This window comes from Cnephaeus nilssonii (genome assembly GCF_951640355.1).
Source record: "Cnephaeus nilssonii genome assembly, chromosome: 6".
NCBI classification, from domain to species: Eukaryota; Metazoa; Chordata; class Mammalia; order Chiroptera; family Vespertilionidae; genus Cnephaeus; species Cnephaeus nilssonii.
In genome coordinates this window covers 32223191-32246760 of record NC_137077.1, presented here as the reverse complement: position 1 = coordinate 32246760, position 23570 = coordinate 32223191, and the positions used below count along the sequence as shown (strand labels likewise).

Below are 23570 nucleotides of genomic sequence, written 5' to 3'. Positions count from 1 at the left end.
CGGGGGTGGGGAGGGTGACGGAGTAGGGGGAGGAGGGCTAAATGGAGAGTTCTACTTGCCTGGAGAGATATCACCAGACTCTGATACTCACCTGCAAGGAGGAGGCTGCAAAAATATGTATCTTGACCTCACTCTTCTCTCTGATTTCCTGCTGATGCCTCCTATTTAAGACCCAATCAGAAGCTTGGGAGCTAGAGAGTCTCAGTGTGCTTCACAGAAATCCTCTTCCTGGGGGCACAAAGAGGGGTGAGAGGTGGTTTGCACCTGGGTGTGAAAACACAACTGATTCCATGTATATTCAGATCTGAGACCAGTAAGGAAAATTAAAATTGGTTGTATTGCCTCAAGGTGAAGCCAAATTTGATATCTGGAAATAGAGTTGTACCAAATCTGAGATGATCATAGTGAAACTACCTAGAGGATTCCAGTTATAAATGAAGGACTGGATTAATTACCTGTGAAAATTCCCTTGTAACTCCCAAGTCTCTGCCTTTAACCACTGGCATATTGGCACCAACTGTATTATCATTTGGCCAGCTGTGATCTTGGAAGTTCAAGGTATGGCCTTTGGCTAAGAGAACATAGAGTAGGTATGTTTTGATGAGAGTGAGAAATCAAAGTGAATAATATAAGTATGGGGTGTGCACCTTGAGTTCAACTTCACTGAACAAATAAATTGGACTCTAATGTGGTCAGGGACAGTCTGGGAGAGAAATGGCAGAGGAAAAATAGAGAAGCTTGTCATCAAAGAAAATGTAAGATTTGGAGAAATAAAATGTGCCTACTTAACAATTTCCCTGATTATGTATATTAGGCCTACTTTCCTTTTTAGTTTAAATAACAGTGATAAGATGGAACTTTAATATTCTCTGTAAGAAAATTATAGTTGGCTACCGTGAGGCATGTAAGATGTCAAAGAAGCATGAGGGTCTTTTCCCCTGCAGGACTCCTTCTGGATTTATAAGGGGAGTGATAGATCTCCCATGGGACCCACATCTGCCACTGTGCTACGCCCATGAGGTATGCTTTATGCAACTCCTCACTCCTTTGCAAAGTCAGTATCTACATGATGGGGTGAATATATGAGAAGAGAGTGGAAGGTTATTTAAGTGATCATATTAATGAAGAAGTTGTATTCAGCAACCACACCGTTTCCAGGCTACTTACGTTGATGACTTTAGAGAAGTTATTTGTTGCCTGCCTTTCATGGTTTTCTAAAATTGATACTTTTACTTTGTGCCATGTTTTATATCTACTACATTAAATATATAGCAGTATAATCATTTACATGGTCCACTGCCAAAATACAGAAACAAAGATGCTCATTTACAACTGTGGACAATATCCAAATAAACCATTGATACGCCCTGCCAACTTAAATGGATGTAGGATTTGGAAGAAATACCCAAGACTATGGCAGTATACTTTTCTATTTATTTTAATTTATTTCTGGACATCCAGCTATATCTCATAAATACTTGACTATATATTTCTTGTGTTTTTACAAATTACATTGATGTTTTTCTCCATTATTTTGCACAGTAAATTTTACTATTTACTAAAAACCAATGGTTTTAGATTACTTTTATTTCTACAAGTACCATTTTAATTTTTACCAATTTGCAACTCAAGTAAATCATTGTCAATTCATTGTAATGGATGACATTTCACTCAATAGGACATTTGATTGGGTGTAGGATATTTGGTATAGGATTATTGTTCAGATACAAATTTCCAAGTTATGTGAGAAGTACCTAGGAGGGCAACTTTTTCAATTGCTTCAATTTCATATATTTATGTATATTACTTTATTCTTTCCTGGGTTTTGGGGATTTTTTTTTTTTTTTAGTTTCACAATAAGGAGAAGAAATTTCTCTGTTCACAACTGTTTTTCATGAGACATCGGGCTATAGTGTAAGACATATTTATGAATAATACAAGTTTAATATTAGAATTAATTGATTTAATACATACATACATATAAAATAATACACAGGGCTTGGTATGTACAAAACATCTGGCACATACTAGGGCTTACTGAAAATAGGTATGATGAAGGTGATGATGATTATAAGTAGTCTACAATTACAAAGTCAATTTTATGTAATGATTTTGAGGACTGTCAGGTAATTTAGTGAAAACGTTAAAACATTTAATCTTTTAAATCTATTTTTTAAATTCCACATAAATCTTAAAGATAAAACATGAAACTTAAAATGTGCACAGTATGAAATCTCATCAACAGACTCTCAGAAGCATGAGTGGAAGTTTTCTTGCCATTCCTAAAAAAGTGTGAGACATGCATACCCGGGGCGGTGCTTCATATTTGCTTTCTGGATTGTCTTGACTCTGGTTATAGATCAAGGCCGACCACAAAACCTAGGCTATTACTTTAGCATGCATTTCACGTGTTGACAGTATGAATTTTGCTGCCTATGATTTATCAGTATATGATGAGCTTTAAAGAATTGTCTCTATTAAAACCAAATGGCCATATAAAGATTTCTGTACCTTTTAAAACACCATCATTGAAGACACTGCCAATGCTGTCGTGTCTTTTAAATAAAGACTCATTTGAAGACAATCACTTTTAGTGGTAAGAACTAGAGAAAATTTTGTTTGAGACTATAAATTTCTCTTACATTGTAACCACTCTCCTGAACTCAATACACACATACCTAAATGGCTATTTGGCAGCTCCACTCGATGCATATGTGCCCCTCACACCTGGCCCTCTGCAAGTCTTCCCCAGCTCTTAAAGGAAAATCCATTCCTCCCATTGCTCAGACCCCACACCTTTCTTCCTGGACTCCTTGCTTTCATTTATACCCAGCAAAACTCTGTCAGTGCCACTTTAATAGTTCCAGGATCCAACCACCTTTCTGTATCTCCACTCTTTCCAATCTGGTCTAAGCCACTATCATTTCTGCTTGTGACGTAGGCTCCTATCTGGTCTCTTACCTTTGTTCCCCGTCAGTTTGCTTTCACATGAGCCAGGATGAGCCTTGAACGTGTAAATCAGACTAGTCAGATTACAGCTTTCTCTTTTCTGGACCTTCCATTGGCTGCCTTCCTCGGAGGAATTCTTACTGTGACCCTCAAGGAGCAGTCAGCTCCCACCCCGCCCTCGCCCTCTCTGACTTCACTTTCTACCTCCCTCCCCCTCACTCTGCATTAAGCATAGGGGCCTGTAGCTCTTTCTCTAACGTGCTGGGCCCTGCCCCTCTGAGGGCCTCTGCACTCCTACAAGGCTCCCTCTGCCTGCAGTACTCTCACTCAGACTCTGCATGAGTCATTTCAACACTTTCTTCAGCTCTTGACTCAAATGGTACTTTCTCAGTGCGGCATTACCTTCTACTCTACTTAAAATCGCATCTAGCCCTCCCACAAACACTGTCTAATTCCCTTGCTTTAATTTTTTTCTCCCTGACACTTTCCTAACATTGTATATTGCTATTAACTTATCATGTTTATGTTTTGTCTTCCTGAGAAGAATATTAGCTGCACGAGGGCAAGGAGCTTGTTGGGTTTGTTGACTGCTCCATCTCTACAGCCCAAGATAGTTCCTGGCAAGTGGAGACATTCAATAAATATATGTTGACTAAATGAATAATTCAAAGTTGATTTTGGCTGGTGTTCTGTATGTATGGCTAGATAAGGCTTAAATAATGCATGTTGTTTTCTTCTTGAATTCCATGTAGGGAGCGTTGGGGGTTAAAGTCAAATTTTACTGAATTATTTTGTCATCATTACTCTCCCTCAAGCATTTGTCTGCTCTGATAACATCTATACATCCCTATTAATTAACTACAAGTCTTTTGAATTTATTTTTCAACTTTTAGTTAGATAAGACTAGCAAATAACCTGTATAGAGGGGCTATTTTCAAATAGAAGAGAGGGCAGTTTAAAAAGATATTCTTATAATACCCAACTTGGATTTTTCAGAAACATATGATCTCATCCCATCTACTGGCTATAAGTTGGGGTACAAGACTTGAGTATTTAGAAAAATATTTTGCAGGTGAATCCATTAATTCACATAACCACCCAGTAAGAAGCATTACTGTAAATGTCATGTGTTTATATACTGTGCTCACAGACAAACATACCCTACACTTTATACACTATCTTATAAACTCTCCTAGTAATTGAAAGCTACACAATTTAAAGAAATATCCCCAAATCTTTCAACTTTGGGGTAACAAACTATATTAATATTAAAAATTAGAATACATGTTTAAACATACTTGTTTCCTCTTTATGCAACGGGATGTCTTGGTTGCTTGTTTGTTTTGATTTTTTAGTTGGTCAATGAGTAAAGTCGTCACTTGATCACAAGCAGTGTCTGTCTTTTGGGCATTTGTTGTGGCCAGACTGGCTTTTTACTATTTGTAGCTAGAGTGGCCATCTAAGTACTTCCTCAAATCAGTTCTCACACCAGTAATGCATGCCTTCCACAGGCTGATTGCTCTTATGGGTTCTATTGGTGATTGGCAGCACAAGTAAAAATTATGTTAGTGCTAGGTGAAGACTAATTTTCTCTATCTGTTGCATACTGCCCTCTAGATGCCACGCCCCATCCCAGAAAGTTTTACTTGTTACAAACTATGATGGAAATTTCAGGGACTTTTCTTTACTGAACAGACAGAAATACAAAACTCTTATTATATTATCCTTATTCATCTTTATATTTGGGTAAACCTGGACATATAAACCGTGCAGTGTAAACAATTTGATATCACTTTGACATTAGTCGTCAAATTATTTGGTTTTCTAGTTTACTCTCTTATGTATTCTACTTTCCATTTAAAACATATATTGAAAGCATCGGATAACTGAAAACACGTGCCTTTCAAAGTACAAGTACCGTGCGTCTCAGTTTGGGAATGGGGTTTATCTCTGGGTTCTATGAGCTGGATTCATGCTATTTTACTGGTGCTGGAATCAAATGGGTTGAAAAATCCTTGTTTTCCCACCAGATGGGTTATTTTAAAATATCACAAAACTTCTGACTGAGGTTATTTACATTATAAATGTGCTTCTTCGCACACATCAAGAATTGAGTACCATGTTTTGACAGTAACTCTTTTATGAAATTATATGTTTCACAAGTGGAGCAAAATTCAAGTCATTCTCAAGGGACCTGGCTTATGAATCTGGATGAGGTCACACCTCTTTAAAGATGCAGTTTGATAATCCGACATCAAAACAAAGGAATTCTGCTAATCCTCTCACAAAAGTGCAAATTGCTAATCAGATCCCTGGGCTGAGCTGGCAGCTTGGTAAGCAATGAGCTTGGCAGAAGAGCAACTGTGGGCCTATAGATAGCCGAGAAGCTTGGGATACCAACTTCGCCCCTGTGTTAGCCCAGCGGGGCCTCTTGTTTTGAAACAATAACGTATGTCAATGGAGGTGGTTCTCACAGTTATTGTGTTCCTGTGCTTTTCTCCTTCCATGGTAATGATGATGCAAATCAATCTTCCCGTCTTTCACTTCACATCACTGGTGTAGAGGCTACTAGGCCCCTCCATTCTTTTCACTTGGATGGATGTGTCTTTTGAATTCTCATTACACCTTCCTCTCCAAGTGCAGAGGGTTTTCCTTCCTCCCCATACATAGTGTGATGGCATTTGAAAAATGAAGAATAAATCCTAACTCAACTGACAAAAAGAACCTTTTTCTGGAAGGTGTTATAGTTTGGATTCTTTTTCCGGTAACAGAGTATCCAATTTGAGGCAGTGTAAGAAAAACAATTTGGAATTTGGTGGGTACAGGAGTACTGCAAATGCAACTAACCAAACTGGGGGAGGCAGGAATGCAGATGGACCTCAGGAGCAGTTGGATCCAGGGAGCCATACTCTCTCAGGGCTTGATCCCTTTCTCTTGTCTCCATGTCACTTTGGATGTCAACTTAACTCTTTCTTGCTGCAGTAGAGACATATCTCCCTGTGGGAGGAAGTGACACCATTGATGACAACACTGGAATTTCTTACTGAGCTGCTTTTTCCATTCGACTTAATACAACATCCCAAGAAGGACTCGATTGGCTCCTCTTAGACCTGGTGCTTGTCCTGGACTAATAAGTCCTGTGTATGTTACCTCACTTTTGTCAGAGTCTAGAAGGTGCTTGCTATTTGTCTTACTCTGTCTGTCTTTTTCGGACTTCATGAAACATGTAAGCAGCCAGGAAAATTCTAAGACTTGAGGACTATGTTAGCATGTAGAATTATTTGCACATCTCAACACAGCTCTAGTGACTCTCACTCTGTTTGGCTCTCTTGGCATTTCCAACTTTCACCCAAATGTGACTAAGAGTTCATGTGAAAGTGAGAAATACAACTACTTCATTCTAACAGGGCTGTTCATTAGGAGAATGCACTGTTTCGAATACTTCCAGCTAGTTGCATCTCCCCTGTTAAGAAAGCATTTGTAAACTACTTGGGTACAGTGTGTGTGTGTTAAGAAGGTGTGAAAAGAGATACAGCCCTGCTGGTTTGGCTCAGTGGATAGAGCATCGACCTGTGTACTGAAGGGTCGCTGGTTGGATTCTGGTCAAGGACGCATACCTCAATTGCAGGCTGGATTCTGGCCCTCCTGGGGGCGTGTGCAGGAGGCAATGATCGATGTCTCTCTCTCCCATCAATGTTTCTCTCTCTCTGTCTCTTGCCCTCCCTTTCACTAGTTCTAAAAAAATCAATGGAAAATATCATCAAGTGAGGATTAACAAAAAAGGAGGAGTGAAAAGATAGTACTGGTGGTGGAGCCATCTCCCCATAGGTAAGAGCAGTGTGCTGTTGCTGCAGGACAGAATGGGCTGTAATTGGCCTATTGGTTTCAGTCAGAGGAATGATATGAAACACAACAAATCTACATCTGAAAGGCGAGAAACATGTCAAATGTGGAGGTCTGGGGTAGAGGCTGCCCGGTGGGGTCATGCTGCCCACAGCCAAAGCTTTCTGAATAGGAGCACTGTCTTTTTAAAAGCAATAGGGGGTGAGGATTGAGGGAGTGCTCACAGCGGTAAGTATAACACAGCTGTGCTCTGTTTATGCTTCGGCTACAATAAAAAAGCTATAAAATGTGAGATGTCATAGCTCCACTTTGCTTTATTTATACTATTTCCTCTGAGCTCTGTCACACTGCACATTCATCTGCTAAGTTGCAGCAAGAATGGAGATTAAAATATCACAGCTCAAAATAGGAGTCAAGCGGAAGGAGATTCATCATAGCCCTATTAAAAATATGTAAATATGGGAATGAAGTCATTTTAAAGCTATACAGCACTCCTCCTGGAGCATTAAGATCCCTTGAGCAAGTGGTGGGCTATGGAAGGGACAGAGCTGGGGGACTGGGTCCCCATTTCTTCCACCCTTTGAAATTTATTTTAAGATTAAAGACTGTTTGAATTGCAAATTACACATGTTTTCCTATAATTATGCCTAAATTAATAGTGGCAGGAAGTCTGATGCAAAACAAGAAAACAAAAGATTTGGTAATTAAAGGGTATACATTGTTCACTTGGTTAGAATTAAAATTAATATATGAAACCTTCTCTTTGACCTCAGCTATTAATGAAGTTTGAGAATCCTCCTGAAGTATCCTGAGGTAGGAAACTGAGACTTGGAGACATACTCTGGCTTTCAAAATTCAGTGCCTAATGATAAAGCTAAGCCTGGAAGCTAGCCAGGACTCCTGCCTAAAACTTTGCGAGTTCATTACTTCCGTTAGCATCTTCGATCTCCCTAGTGCTGACAAAAATTTACTCTCTGTTGACTATATGGTGTGCTTAGGAGAGTAAGGAATATGATTTTAGATGGAAAGTCTGGACTATCTCAAATGGTATTAACATGCCATTTATGATCTTTCTGTGTACTGCTGTGTGGCTCTTGATATTTTGGCCTCCTTATTCTTCAATAGTACTCTCGCAGTAATAGTAAAGGCCAGCACTTATTAAGTACTTTTACCAGGAGTGGTTCTACACGTTTTATATGTGCTAATTATTTTAATTCCCACAACAACTGTATGCAGTAGGCATCATTACTCACACTTTACAGATGCGGAAACTGAGGCATAAGATCACGCAGCTAGAGAGTGAGAACAGGAATTCAAACTGAGCAGACTGGCTTCACAACAATCACTGTTGCTTTTATCAAAGACTAAAGTGGGGTCCGGCAGTCCAGCCCTGATGGGGGCCCATTGGGCTGGGCCGGCGGGGTGGAGAGGGGCTGTGGGTGGTTGGCTGGCCTGCCCTGCCCCTGTTTGGGGTGTTGGGGCCAATCGGGGTCCAGGCTGGCCGGGGTCAGGGGGTGTTCACAGGGGCCCAGTTCAGGCTGGTTGGCTGCCATAGTGCACGTCATAGCCACCGGTTGTTCTGGTCGTTCTGGTCTTTCTGCTGTTCTGGTCACTGGGCTTTATATATATAGACTAGAGGCCCGGTGCACAAAATTCGTGCACGGGGGGCGGTGTCCCTCAGCCCAGCCTGCACCCTCTCCAATCTGGGACCCCTCTCACAATCCAGGACTGCTGGCTCCCAACTGCTTGCCTGCCTGCCTTCCTGATTTCCCCTAACTGCTTCTGCCTGCCAGCCTGATCACCTCCTAACCACTCCCCTGCCAGCCTGATTGATGTCTAACTGCTCTCCTGCCAGCCTGTTTGCCCCAACTTCCCTCCTCTGCTGGCCTGGTCACCCCTAACTGCCCTCCCCTGCAGGCTCGATCGCCCACAACTGCCCTCCCTTGCAGGCCTGGTCCCTCCCAACTGCCCTCCCCTGCTGGCCATCTTGTGGTGGCCATCTTGTGTCCACATGGGGGCAGGATCTTTGGCCACATGGGGGCAGCCATCATATGTGTTGGAGTGATGGTCGATTTGCATATTACTCTTTTATTAGATAAGATAGAGGTCTGGTGCATGGGTTGGGGCCAGCTGGTTTGCTCTGAAGGGTGTCCTGGATCAGGGTGGGGATTCCCTTGGGGCGTGGGGCAGCCTGGGAGAAGGGCCTGTGGTGGTTTGCAGGCCGGCCACGCCCCCTGGTAACCCAAGCGGAGGCCCTGGTATCTGGGATTTACTTATCTTCTACAATTGAAACTTTGTAGCCTGGAGCGGAGCCAAGCCTTCTGCTCGCTCTGTGGTAGCAGCCATTTCTGTTGGGACTTATTTATCTTCTATAATTGAAACTTTGTAGCCTTAAGCGGAGGTCAAAGCAGGCCAGGGCTGCAGAAGCTTGGCTTCCTCCATCGCCGGGGGCAACCCTAGCCTCCTGCTCTCTCCAGCTCCATGGCTGCCGCCATTTCTATTGGGATTTATATATCTTCTATAATTGAAACTTTGTAGCCTTAAGCGGAGGCCTGGGCCGGCCAGGGTATGAGGAAAGCTTGGCTTCCTTCATCGCCGGGGAAACCCAAGCCTTTCTCCTGCTCTCTCTGGGGCCATAGCCATCTTGGTTGGGTTAATTTGCATACTCACTCCTGATTGGCTGGTGGGCGTGGCTGGTGTGTAGCGGAGTGATGGTTAATTTGCATATTACTCTTTTATTAGATAGGATTAGACAAACACTAGAAAGTGTGCTTGTCTGCAAAAGGAGACCTCCATTCCAGGCACTGTCCTGCCATTTCCCCACTAAACTAATTTTCCTCACCTGGAGAATGAAATGGAGAAATGATCTTGTCCTTCCCAGTGCCAACTTTCCTTGCATCTGTATACTACTACCTCATGGAGATAAACTTTTGAGCAATGACTTCTTACTGTATTCTCATTTAACTTTAGTTTCAAAAATGGTTCTGTCCAACATTTCTAACATACAGTGTCTCTAGAATTTCTTTTGTTTTGCACTTTTCACAGTGTCTTCATTGAATTCTTTTTGTTGCAATTAATAGGAGTATCATAGTTAGCTAAAGACTTTTCTGCCAGTGTGACCTGAATCAGTTTTTAATCTCTTGGGCCAGTTTTCTCATCTGTAAAATGGGTGCAATAGAAGTTTTATCCTGTAAAATTTTTCTAAGAATTAAGCCAGATATGATATGTAAAGCACTTATCTTAGTGTCTAATTACAGTTACTACTATAAAATATCAACATGTTTGATTACGGTATGATTACTATTGATCACCTCAGTCTCATTTAACATTTGTCTCCTTTTGCTCCTCATGCTGCCAATTCTCCTGTTGTGATTGGCATACCAGGTACCTTTTTTGGGCCTGCGTTCATGTATTAGAAAGGTTAAGGTACTTTCTGCGTTACCATTTAGTTGAGTTAGACCTATCAGAGTTTTGTTCTTTTGTTTTGTTTTTTTCCATTCTCTCACCAGGTTAGATGGATTAAGACTTACAAGAGGGATTCCTTGAGAGGCCTGAGAGCTCTCTCATTTTCTTCCCAACATCTAGTGTCCATGAAAGAGGAGTCTCAACCCATAGATTCCTTTTATTCGGCTGGTATAATCTTGCATCATCTCCTTATAGGTTAAATACCAAGATATGGAGAAAGCCTGGCCTTGCCTCTTCGCTCTGCCTCTCTCTTTGCCCTAGACTTCTCTCCCTTTCCTCCCTAGGTACCTAGAGTCCCCATACTGGTGCCATCTATTTAGGATCCACATTTTGCTTTTGCTTTTTCATGGGGAATGTTTTGGAAATCTTTAAACTATTTTTCACTTTCAAAGTCTATTCAAGATTGTTGTTTTACTAAGTAAGCTGATAAATGCCCCTTTGTTCTGGATAGTATCTGACCTCCTGTTTGCATACTGGAGTGTCTACTCTTGGCCACACATCCAGGACTTATAGTTGCATTAGATGGTGTGAAGGTGAGGAGGAATTATCATCACAGTATCCCAAAGATGTGTGAGGTAGCACAGGTATTTCATGGGTTCTCATTCCTTACCTCTTAGCCTAGCTCCTACTCTTAACATGGAAAACTCCCCCTTATTATGTGTACATCCTGTATATCCCACTCTGCAGGGGGCATTAGGTCCAGTTCAGCTTCTCCCAGAGGACCTACTCATTCATAATCTCTTATTGACTCTAGAAATTTGGGGGTACACACACTTCTTGAATTTTCTCCCCATATAGTCCACTTATGGAGGATGCAGACATGCAATCCCATGCCATTTTAATACAATGTGATACATTTTGGTATACAACCAGGTACAGTATTTTATGAGAGCACAGCGGAAGGGCGTCTCATTTTGCTTGGAGGGCCAAAGGGGGATTCCAAGAGGAGTGAAACCCTAGTTAGGGATTAAAGGTAATTAAAGCAAATGGGAAGTATATTTTTCAAAGATAAATTTTTAGTGAAGAGCAGGACCTTGTCTCTCATAATTACCATTGTATCCTTATCGCCTAGCTCAGAATTTAGCATGTTGTACACACTTAAATATTTATTGCATCAGTGAATGAATGATTTTGTCTTAAAGGTCATCAGAATTGGTCATTTTGAGCAGGAATACAACATGATAAGATTTGTGTTTTTTAAAAATTAATATTGCAGCTTTGTAGTAGTTGAAAAAAAGAGAGTGAGAAAGGGAGCAATTGTGGTAGCATCTTCTATGAAGACACCTGAGAGAGATTCCTTTTAAGTGACCCCCTGTCTTCCTCCAGATAATAAGAGATTCTCTGTCCTCATATATTGAATGTATGGTAGTTTCCTACATATGCCTCAAGAAGGCACAACCCCTGCCTACATCCACCCCTTAAAAAGCCCACGAAAACTCAGAGATAACTTACAGCATATTTAAGGGTTCCCTTCTTAACACCTTCCACACAGGAGACGGAGAGTTGGGTATGATCTATTGCATTTACAATACATACATGTTTGTCTTAGTATGCATGGGTTGCTATAACAAAATACCATAAATTGGATGGTTTATAAAAAACAGAAGTTACTTCTTGCAGTTCTAGAGGCTAGGAAATTTGCATTCAAGGCACCAGCACATTCAGTGACTGGGAGAGCCTGCTTTCTAGATGGCTGTCTTTCTGCTGTGACCTCACATAGTGGAAGGAGCTAGGGGGCTCTTTGGGGTCTCTTTTACAAAAGCATTAATCTCATTCATAAGGGCTCTACCTCATGAAGGAAGCACCTGTCACAGGCCCCACCTCCTAATACCATCCCAGTCAGCATTAGGTTTCAACATATCTATTTTGGGAGGATACAAATGTTGAGGATAGTACCTATGGCATATGGCAGAGTACCTTTCTTGTACTATTGTTTCTCATTCAGACTGGGTCCATGCATTTTCAGTGTTGGCATTGGTAATCTGGAGTCTGTTTGGTTAATGAAACTTAGCACATAAGTGATAACTTGTTTTTAGAGTGAAAGACACAAGAGAAGTCAATAAAATACATGCAGAATCCTCAGTTTCTGTATGTATAAGTTTTCTGTCAGTGTGCATAAAATTATCAAAAACTTAGTGGCTTTACGCAATGCCCAATATTTGCTCAGAGTCCGTGCATGACCAGCATAGCTTGGCTGGGTTCTTTGCTCAGGGAATCACAAGATTGAAATCATGGTTGTCCAGGCTGATTTATTGTCTAGGCTCTGGAGAAAAATCCACTTCCAAATTTATTCTGGTGGGTGGCATTCAGCTCTTTGTAAGACTGAGGTTTTCTTTCCTTGCTGGTTGTCACCTAGGGGTGCCTGTAGTTCCTTGAGGCTGGTTATACTCCATGTGATCTGCTTTCTCGTGAAGCCAGCAATGGTGTGTCAACTACTTCTAATGCCTGAAATCTCCACATGCCTCTGTCTTTGATCTCTAAACCAAGATTTAAGAGTACATGTGATTGCATTAGATTCACCCAGATAATCTCCCTGATTTTTTATGTGTGTTTTTTTAATTATGTGGGTTTTTTAAAAATTAATTTTAGAGAGGAAGGGAGAGGGAGATACAAACATCAATGATGAGAGAGAATCATTGATCAGCTGCCTCACAAAAAAAAGTTGTCATTCAAATGTATACTCCTGCAAACCCCACTTGGGAATCAAGCCCACAACCTGGGCATATGCCCTGATAGGAAATCAAACTATGACCTCCTGGTTCATAGGTCGATGCTCAACCACTGAGCCATGCCAACTGGGGCTCTCCCTGTTTTAAAGTTAACTATATTATGTAATATATCCTAACCATGGGAGTAAAATCCATCATAGACACAATTCTTGGAATTATGCAGAACATGTTTATCAATAGGGGGATTTTGAAGGACATCTTAAAATTTTACCTACCAAACTGTTAGGAGAATCTAAAGAAGCTCAGGTAGCCTCGCTTTTCAGAAGTTCCCCTTATGTCACTTTGCTTTTACAAAAGACCTACATTAGTACAATAACAGTTTATAAAAGCAAAGATCTTTAGTGTTCTTTTAGTTAGCATTACACCATTTCAGCTTACAAAAGGTTTCATAGGAACCTACTACTTTTGGATGAAGGGGGTGAAAAACTCCTGTATATGAATTAATCAATATTTTGTTTGAAAACATATATATCTTTTAATGAGGTTAATTTTCTAACATCTGATCTTGACAGATCTTCTATTACGTATCTTTAAAAATATTACATGTATGAAACTCCTTTACTTATAAGTAGTACTACCATTCACATTGCCAAAACAAAACATATCTATATCTATTAGGGGAGAGGAGCTTTCATTGTTTGTGTAAGGAAAAATAAAGTGACGGCATACAATCTATATGCAAACATCATCACTTCAAAGTGATTTTTTTTAACATGGAAGCTTTGTTAAAGTTCACTTGATAAAGTAAGATATTTAGATTTAAAGAAGGAAGGTATGAGAATTTTCACCAACTTCACAGTTACTTAACTACAAAGTTCGAGGGAGCCAGTCCTCCCTACAAGACCACCCTCACTTCTCACACTAATTGCAAGTTTGAGGGGTTTCCAAAACCACCCTCGGGTTTGACAGTTTGCTTGAAGTATTCACAAAATTCAGCGAAAGCTGTTATACTCATAGTTAAAGTTTATTACAGGGGAAGGATACAGATTAAAATCAGCCAAGAGAAGTGTGTAAGACTGAGTCTGAAGCTCCAGGAATCAACAACAGAGCTTTCATTGTCCTCCCCATGGAGTCTGGACCTGTTACATTACCAGCACTGAGATGGGACTATATGCATGGAGCGTTGCCAACCCAGGAAGCTCGAGTGAGCCTTTGGTGTCCAGAACGTTTAATGGGACTTGATCATATACGGCCCACGTGGCTGACCTTTATTCTCCAGCCTCGATGTCAGTGTTGGGCTGATACCCTTAGTCTCCAGATGCTTCTGGAGGCAAAATTGATGTGCACAGCCCAAAGCCCCAAGCCCCCATCATCAATCATATTGTTCAACTCTCCCCTGGCCAAAGCTTTCAGGCAAACAAAGACACTCCTATCGGGAATGGCATTTTGAGGGCCCAGCGATCTTCTCCCAGTAGTTGAAGGCAAAAGCAAGACCTCTGCTTGGTTAAGGTTAACTCTTCTCTACACAGACAAGGAGGGAGGGAAAGACGAATGAGTACAAATTGTAGTTATCATTTATTGAGGGTATGCTGTGTGTCAGGCAGTGTGCTGAGCTCTGCTTCCTATACTCCTTGGAACATTATTAGAAAGATACTATAATTATCGTTATTTTAAAGACAAGATGAGATTGAGAGAGATTAAGTGACCTTTTAAGTAGTAAATGGTGGAAGGAGGATTTGGACCTGTCAGCCTAATTCCAAAGTTCATGATCTCAAACATTTTATTCCTTCCACTGAAACTAAGACAATAAGAATATATAATGTAATAAGCACTTAGGAGCAATTATTTTTGAGAATTGAGTCTTGCGAGTAAAGTTGTCATTCAAATGTATAAGAATGTGCACTGCTACTTTAATAGTGTAGGATATAGAGGAAGAGTGTTGATATGTCGGATGGTTATTTCATTGAATTTCATACCTTTCAAATAGAATGCAATCAGCACTGTATCATTTAACCAATTCAAACATATTTATTGGGTGTGTATTCTGTCCCAGGTGCTGTGCTGGCCTCTGGTGACCCAAAGATGATGAAAAATACGTTCCTGCCCGCAAGGAGCTAGCGATCTACTAGGGTATGTAAGCTGTATTTTATTATTTTTAATATTACATTTGTTTTACGCAGAACAGAGAGCTCGATATTCTATAAATATTTTGTCTACAGATTTTGAAAGCTTTGGCACAAATTTTTTGACTGGATGAGCTAATGCTAAAGAGTTGATAATTTGGAGATTGTTGGCATATAACCGAATCAAATCATTAAACCCACTTTCCATCTTTTGGAGATTCTGTAATAATAAGATAGATTTTTAAAAAGTAAGACTGCTCTAGAAAAACACATGCACACACAAAGCCCTGGGATTTGTGTGTATTTCCCATTTACACTGGTAAATGTCCACAAGTGAAGGGAGGAAAACACCAGAGCACATCACACATAGCAACAATGTGCATTTCTTCTTCGCACTTATCACAGTGACTATTCTGATTGTTATTGGTTACTTTAGTGACAATTGTTAACTTTATCTTCTCTTACTTCATTGACTTCTCCAGTTGAGTAAAGTCTGTATTGGGATAAATAAGACTCTTTGTTTAGTTTGATTGTTGGCAAATATGAATTTTATTTGAGTAATTTTATTTAAGTTATAGTTTATGCTTGCAACAAACCATGTGGTTTTCTGGGAGTAGTCCTGAAGATTTAAATACCGTAAATGTAGTAAATGTAAATAATAAAAATTATATCTTGAAGATACTTTATATTTTTTATAGCTTAATATAGAGGAATAACATTAGAAAATAAAATAATAAATTTAAGTGATCTTGATGTCCAATAGTTCATACCGATGCTATGCAGCCCTAACATTATATTTGGACATAGTTAATAAGTATATTAATATGCTATCTAGATAAACTATTATAACTGCTGAGAGTAGAGTTCTGATCATTTTTAAAATGTGAGCAAACCAGGAAAGAGCATGTCCTTTTCCTTGGCAATATGATTTTAATTTCTCAAAGCATTTAATTGTATAAACCATATCCATCATCCTTGCATAGATAAATGTTGTGGCAATTTTTGAATGAACCTCCTGGTTCCCTAAAGAAATTATGGATACGCTATAAATTTACAAATGAAAGGCCATTCATCAGAGTTATAAATTTAAGTGGTTCATGTGCTGATGCCCATGTAAACTTAAAGTGGTTTAATATCTATCGGCTTTTATGCATAGTTAGTATGGTAAAATAATATAGATATTGTCAAACTTACATGGTGCAATAATATTGGCAAAGTGCTGAGAACAACATGTAATATTTTTTGAATAGCATGGCATTTCCTTGAATTACTGCTGGCAATGGAACATAAATCAGCCTTTATGATGGATATTCCAAAGGTGTTTATTAATCAATTCATTTAATCGAAATACTCACACTTGTCATTTATAGAGCTGGTTCAAGGAAAGTGGCAAGTGTTCCTAAACCCCTGCATTAGGGGCTTCATAATTATGTCAGCTAAGTCTGTTTGGAATCAAGATCAAAATGTATAAAAAATCCTTTTCTCCTAATTCATGATAAAGATATTTGCTTAACCATAAAATATGTTCTTGTATCTAATCAAAGTCTCCATTTGTTTTACCCTTGATAGCTTTCTCTTTGAATCTTCAGTTTTTAATGTTTGTTCCCCTCCTTCACATGCCCCCTCCCTCTCTCCCTCTACTGGAAAATAATCCTGCATTGTGTAAACTTTGACTGAAATGGCCTGGGAAAGTGACCACATTTTTGTGTACCAAATTTAGACATAGCATGTGGCATAAGATTTTGACAAAATGTAATGAGATTAAAGACAGGCTGGATGGACATAAGTAAAGTGTAAAGAGAGGGGGACTTATAATAGACCTGATGCCCAGTGCACAAAATTCGTGCACTGGTAGGGTCCCCAGCGGCTGCCGGCTTGGTACTCCCTCCCTTCCCCCAGGTGCCTACCACCACCACCACCACCACCACCGGGGGCTTGGGCCTCCCTCCCTTCCCCTGGCTGGCCCCACTTCCTGGTCGAACTCCCGGACGAACTCCTGGTTGAGGGGACAATTTGCATACCATGCTTTTTTTATATAAGATAGGAAAGGTCAGAGAAAGCCAGTGACAAGCTGAAGGAGTCAGCTATGCAAATGTTGTGGAGTAACATGCTATGAATATGTATGTGTGTGTTACTTGTTTATGAAAATGTGGAAAGTCAAGGCAAAGAGCTAACTTCTGGGTTAAAATAATGTAATTAGGACTCAATTTCTCTCCATCTCTCAGCTTCCACTAATACAGCTTCAGTCTCTGGCTCCATTTGGGAGCAAGATGGTGGCAGTAGCATTGCTTCAACTGCAGCATACGCTCAGCTTCTTTAGATCAAACAGGGAAAAGAGAGAGTGTCTTTTTCAGAGGCCCTATCAAAATTCTCTCTATACTAATTTGCTTTGATTTGATCATAGACTCATCCAAATGTACCTCTATTGGAGCAGGGGATAGAGTCTGCTTTGTAATTTTCCATGGACTTAGGGTTAAATCCCAGAGGGAAATGGGGTACTGGTAACTGAATGAGTATCCGTGGATGCTGGGTAGCAGAAAAGAATGGTTTGCTTTCCACCAGGGATATATACATATGAAATTCTGCCTATAATTTCATAAACTTACAGATTTTCTAGCAATCCATGGATTCTAAGTTAAGAAACTCTAAAAGTAACGCTGAATCAATGTCTTCTGGAACAAATAAAACACAACATTGATACTTATAGCCATCCAAGAAAATGAATTGTTATTGAGGTTGTTTCTTGAGGAAAAGAGTCAAAACAAGTATAACACATATAGCTAGTTATTTAAATGAAAATATCAAAGTAAGAATGAAAAGGAAGTTGTTGTTTTTTTGTTAGCTGAAGTGGAAAAGTGTGATTCAGCCTGAAGGTATTTCTTTACTGTCATTTTGTATAAGGAAACGAGGCAAAATCTTTTATATACAGTAAGAACTTTATACCAGCAACATCAGAAGACTTCCATTAGGAAAAAAGAGATAATTTTTCCAGTGATGGTTCAACAACTTTTATTGCTATGAGAGTCTGAGTTTCTATGCATTTTAACCCTCCAGTTTAGTTAATTCAGTTAAAAAAGTAATAATTGGGTCTATGAAAGTAATTTGTAAAGGAAGTCTTTTTTTTTTTTTAATAATTGGCCCAAACTATTTGTTGATTAGCTGACTTTAAAAAAAATTAGCAATATTTTATTTTGGACCATGTTGGTGAAGTAGTTATTTTCTTAAAAATTATTTTTACTTTAGAAGTGTAGAGAGAATGGGTAGAAAGAATAAGTCAATCATAGGAAAATTCAGATACTGTAAAAATGCCTACATAGTGATTGTGTAGTTTTCATTAATATTGGAGGGAAAGTAACCTTTTAACAATGTGGAGGTTAGAGTAGCAGCCACAGAGGTAGTAGTTATAATGTGACGTGTGTTCATTTTACATACTAGTAGATTGCTCAGTTTATTGACCAATAGGAGTTAGCCTGGGATTTTAAGTTGCCTCGCTGAGCACAAGAGTTTTCTTCTTAAGTGATTCAAAATGCCACTCAACAATGGGAAAGAGTTCTGTGATTATCAGAAACATTTAAAGAATAAACAACTTAAATGAGGAAAGGCTCACTGTGTCATCTTGTCTTTCTTCACACGAACAAAAACCTCCTGAAGTTAACAAGGTTCCATCCTCTTGAGTGGATAAGCTTTCTAACCAAACTCTATTCATGGCTAAAGTGACTTGTCACTGCCTCTTAAGTTTAATACTCTTAGTTGAGAAAATTTACATTATATTTTTCCTACCAATTAATGCCACTGAAATTCAGCTAATTTGAAGGATGTCCTGTTTTCAAAACATTTCTACAAAAGCCATTGTATATTTACCTTCCAGATTATTATGTTACTTTAAAAAATCTTCTGAAACCCTCTGTTCACCACCAATTCTCACTTCAGTTGGGAAGTCTAAGCGCTGTTATTACTCTGTATATGTATGGTTTCTGTTTTGTTTTGCTTTCTAGATTACAACGCATGCTTACACAGTATCAATTAACTTTGCCTAAGAATCAGCAGGTAATTCATTCATTGAAAACTGGTTTGCAGATTTTCCTGCTCTATATTTCTCTCTGTTTTTCAGATTCCATTTTAATTTTTACCAAGATAGGGAGTTGCTCCTCTCCAGAGTAATACTCATCATCAATAGAGTTTTGAGAAGTGGGTTTTTTTTTTAAAAGAAAAAAAAACTTGTATATAAGAAAAAAATTTAGCTAAAAGAAATCAATGAATGTTGTTAAGGCTGGAAGAAAATGTCTCTCCTGTAATCCTTTCTAAAGACAGAAGATAGAGGGCCAAAATACTGTGAAGAGAAATCCAAAATATGTTTTTCTTATAGGATGTCCAATTCAGCTGTGTAGGTGAGGTTCAGATAAGATTAAATGCTTTTACCAGGTGTACCAGTTAATAATGCGGATTTTTTCAATAGACGGAGTTACACATATATATGCGATTTGATATGTATGCTATTTTGTTGTATTGACAACAAGCTTCAAAACTTCATATGTCAAATTTTCTGAAGGTGTTAACATCATAGATATTTTTACGCTTAAAAATGTCGAATTTCATGCCAAAAAAAAAGAGCATTTGCAGGAAGTTTTAATTCATTACTTTATTTTGAAGAAAAGTGATGCTGAATACTTCGGGAAGCTTATGGTCTACATGCTCCATCTCAAGATACTTGTGAACGCTGGTTTAAACGCTTTAACAGTGATGATTTTGATGTGAAAGACAAAGAACATCCAGGTCAATCTAAAAAGTTTAAAGACCAACAATTACAAGCATTATTGGATGAAGATGCGTGTCAAACTCAAAAACAACTTGAAGAAAGATTAAATGTTGCTCAGCAAACAATTTATGATCATTTACAAGCAATGGGAAAGATTTTAAAGGAAGGAAAGACAAATGGAAAATCGAAAAGTCATCTGTAAAATGTTGCTTCAACGACAGGAAAGAGTCTTTTTTGCATTGAATTGTAACTGACGATGAAAAGTGGATTTATTTTGAGAATCCCAAACGCACAAAATCATGGGTTGATCCAGGTCAACCATCAACATCGACTGCAAGGCGAAATCGCTTCGGAAAGAAAACAATGCTCTGCGTTTGGTGGGATTAGGAAGGTGTGGTGTATTATGAGCTTCTAAAGGTGAAAACCATTAATACTGATCACTACTGACAACAAATAATCAATTTGAACCACACTTTGATCATGAAATGACCAGAATGGGCCAGAAGATACAGCAAAGTAATTTTGCTTCATGATAATGCACCATCACACACTTCAAAACCAGTTAAAGACACGTTAGAAGATCTTCACCAGACCTTGCTCCTTCAGATTACCACTTGTTCCGATCGATGGCACAGGCACTTTCTGAGCAGCACTTCAAAACGTATGGAAGAGTGGAACATTGGGTCTTTGAATGGTTTTCCTCAAAACAAGAAAAGTTCTATTGGGACGGCATCCACAAATTACCTGAAAGATGGGGACATGTGTAGCTAGTGATGGACATTATTTGAATAAAGGATTTTTGATGTTTCTCTTGAAATTATCCTGTTTTATTTGATTACAAAAATCCACCATTATTAACCGGTACACCTGGTACAGATGTGAACTGTCAAAACATTCCCTATTATTAATTTTAAGGGCTTTTTAGGGAGAGGGAATGGGTTGAATTACAAACTCCAAAGCATGGGTTTCTAAAGACAGTTGCCTTTCTGAATAGGGAGTGAACATAGGGAGAAAATCCTCATGCATATTTGAGTTTCATTTTTGGTTTCTTGCTAGCTTTGGTCACTGATTGAGATTTTTTTTCCAACTAGGAGTCAAAGACCCAAGTAGGTAATCTACATAATTTTCCCCAGGTTTTCTAAAAGTGCCTGTACATGAAAACGTGTCAGACAGCTGGTCAAATAGGGCCTTCGGGTTTTCTCTGTTTGTTTGTTTTAAATCCATTCTTTACTGAGAAGAAATAAAAGAAAGCCTGAGGTTGGTGACAGACTTGGGTTCTTTCCACATTCCCAGCTTACTTTGTGGACAGCTCTCTACTTCAGAGAAAGTTAAAACTTTCCAGAGATGTTCCATAGGTGTTCTAAATCATTCCACAGACACCTGCTCCTTTATATGGACATGTTATCCACCTAGGATGAATCAGAGTTGATTTTTTTTTTTTTTAGTGTGCTTTTTTTTTTCCCCAAAAACCTCATTAATCTCATTGTGCCGAATTTAGCGGGAAAGTTGTGTTTTGCCAGTTGACACTGTTTAATGTAAATGATTTATGATTATTCCTTATGTATACACAATAGGCACTTTATAAATTGGATTGTTCTAGGAGTAACACGATACATAAATGTTATTGCTATAAATTCTGAAGTTGGCTATATATTTTTGTATCATATAACCAGTTGACTTATAAATGCTGACTATTCCGTCCTGCACTTTCCACTCAATATTGTAAATGGTAACTGAGGTAAGACGGGCCGAGATATACACAGAGGCACTCAGCGTGTGCAGAACAGGGCACCCTGGCACCTCTCCAGCGTGGCTACTGGCGATCTTCCAGGGGTGACGGCAGGAAGAGGGAAGAGTGAGAGGGGAAAATGAAACTATATGTAGCAAAAAATGAACCTACATTATTATTATAATTATTTTTTTTGCCCAATAAAGTCAGGAGCCAAGAGAGAGAGAGAGAAAAAAGGGGTGGCGCGGGGGCGGGGGGGGGGGAGCAGGAGAAGCAGAGCAAACAGGAGAAAAGCATCAGTAAAACCATTTCACAAAATTTAGTTGGATACCATTCCACATGGCATCTAACTAAATTTTCATTATTTAAATAATTTTAAATGAAGATACAGGTAAATAATACAACCACAGCTCTGTAATTATATGTACTTTTTGCATCAATGAGTATAGGATATATTATTTTCAGTGTGTAATACAAATAATACTATCTAATTACTTTTTTGCATATTTGTGAACCAAGTGTTTGAGGAATGGAGCCTTTTAAGTCACTTGATTCTAAGGAGGCATCAGGGCATTTTATTATGTGTATAATGCTGTTATACTAATAGACCTCATTTTTTAACATGATAGCTTAGCTTACTGTGATTTTCTTTTGAAATCCTAAAGAATTTGAAAAAAAAATGATAATGGGTCATTTTAAATACAAGTGATTGTTAAGTAGAAAACTCATCTGAAATGTTGAGTTAGAGCAGAAGGAGTAATACCCACATGATTGACAGGCCACATTAATAGCAAGCTTTTAACTGCTCCTGGTGTTGACTCCTTACCTGCAGGCATAGTCCTGGCTTCAGGGTTGATTTGAATTGTTCAGTGTCCTAACTTGTGTACAAAAGAACTAGGCTGTGAAGAAATTCTAGTTGTTTTTAGTGTCTATTCTAGTACTGATTTTATAGTCAGTTTCATTGGCTGTTTCAGTCAACTCCCTTCCCCATGTCCTCTTAAGTGTTACTGTCTACACAATTGATCTAGTTACCCATGAAATCGGTGTAAATCAGCTGTTGCAGTGGCTGGAAATACAAGATTAGTAATTCTAAAACCTAGAGGTTCCTGTTCTGCACAAAATGACTAAATCTCATCAGGCAATCCCCAAATGAAAAAACTGTGAGACCGAAACCACTGTGTGTGTGTGTGTGCATGAGTGTGTGAGAGAGAGACTTACAATAAACACTATTTATTTGGCTCTCACATTGAAGGGAACATCCTAATGGTCTCCTTTATGTCATCTGTAATATACTTTTCACTGTCATACTTTCTGGAGCTATCCTGGTGCATGCATGGGGAAGAATATGCATATGTACATATCTCTATATTTGTAGTCACTATAGTCAAAACAACTTATTTGCCTAGCTGGCTTAACTGCAAAGCTGACTTACCCACCCACCATCAAACTCCCTAGAGGATATAGGGCAAACAGATCAAATAGAAGCAATAGAGCCAATGATCTTTTAACAACAAAAAAAGTTACTTACGAAGTTTTCAGTGGCTGCTGGAAGGGGAGCACTCACTCCATTTCCTGCCCATCTGTGCGTCATCAGCAGTAGCTTTGGATTCATTATAGAAGAAGAAAGCCCATTTCTGCCTTGCTGCTCATATACACTCAGGTAAGCCTGGATTGACATTCTAGAAAGACTCCTGTTCCAGACTAGACTATGGGGAGATTCTGGTGCTGATAGAGGGCTTTACAACCCTCAGTTCACTTATCTTGTAGTGAACTTTCTGCTTTCTCTTAAGGAGGTTGAATTTAAATGCAGGACCTCCAAATTTAAACACACACACACACACACACACACACACACACACACACACACAGACTTATAAAATCAGAAAAAAAGCTCCACCACTTTTTGTTCATTACAGAATACTTGTATCGTTTACCAAGGACTTCTTTTTTCCCAGGTATTGTTCTTGGCCTTTGCCTGTAGTATCTAATGTAAGCTTCCTAAGTACCTTACGAAGCAGGTTACTATTATTATACCC

The 23570-nt window shown here is 39.0% G+C and overlaps 1 protein-coding gene across 4 annotated transcripts in view; it reads left to right on the top strand.

The window, feature by feature from the left end:
• The window catches only part of SOX5 (SRY-box transcription factor 5), a 950952-nt gene that overhangs the window by 161028 nt on the left and 766354 nt on the right, over positions 1-23570 (top strand). For 3 of the 4 annotated variants that reach the window (XM_079773594.1, XM_079773592.1, XM_079773591.1), the window contains exon 3: positions 14980-15056. The gene's annotated coding sequence lies outside the window, so the exon portion shown is untranslated. Of the gene's footprint in view, positions 1-14979; positions 15061-23570 lie in introns of all 4 variants that reach the window. The other variant, XM_079773593.1, reaches the window with a different exon arrangement.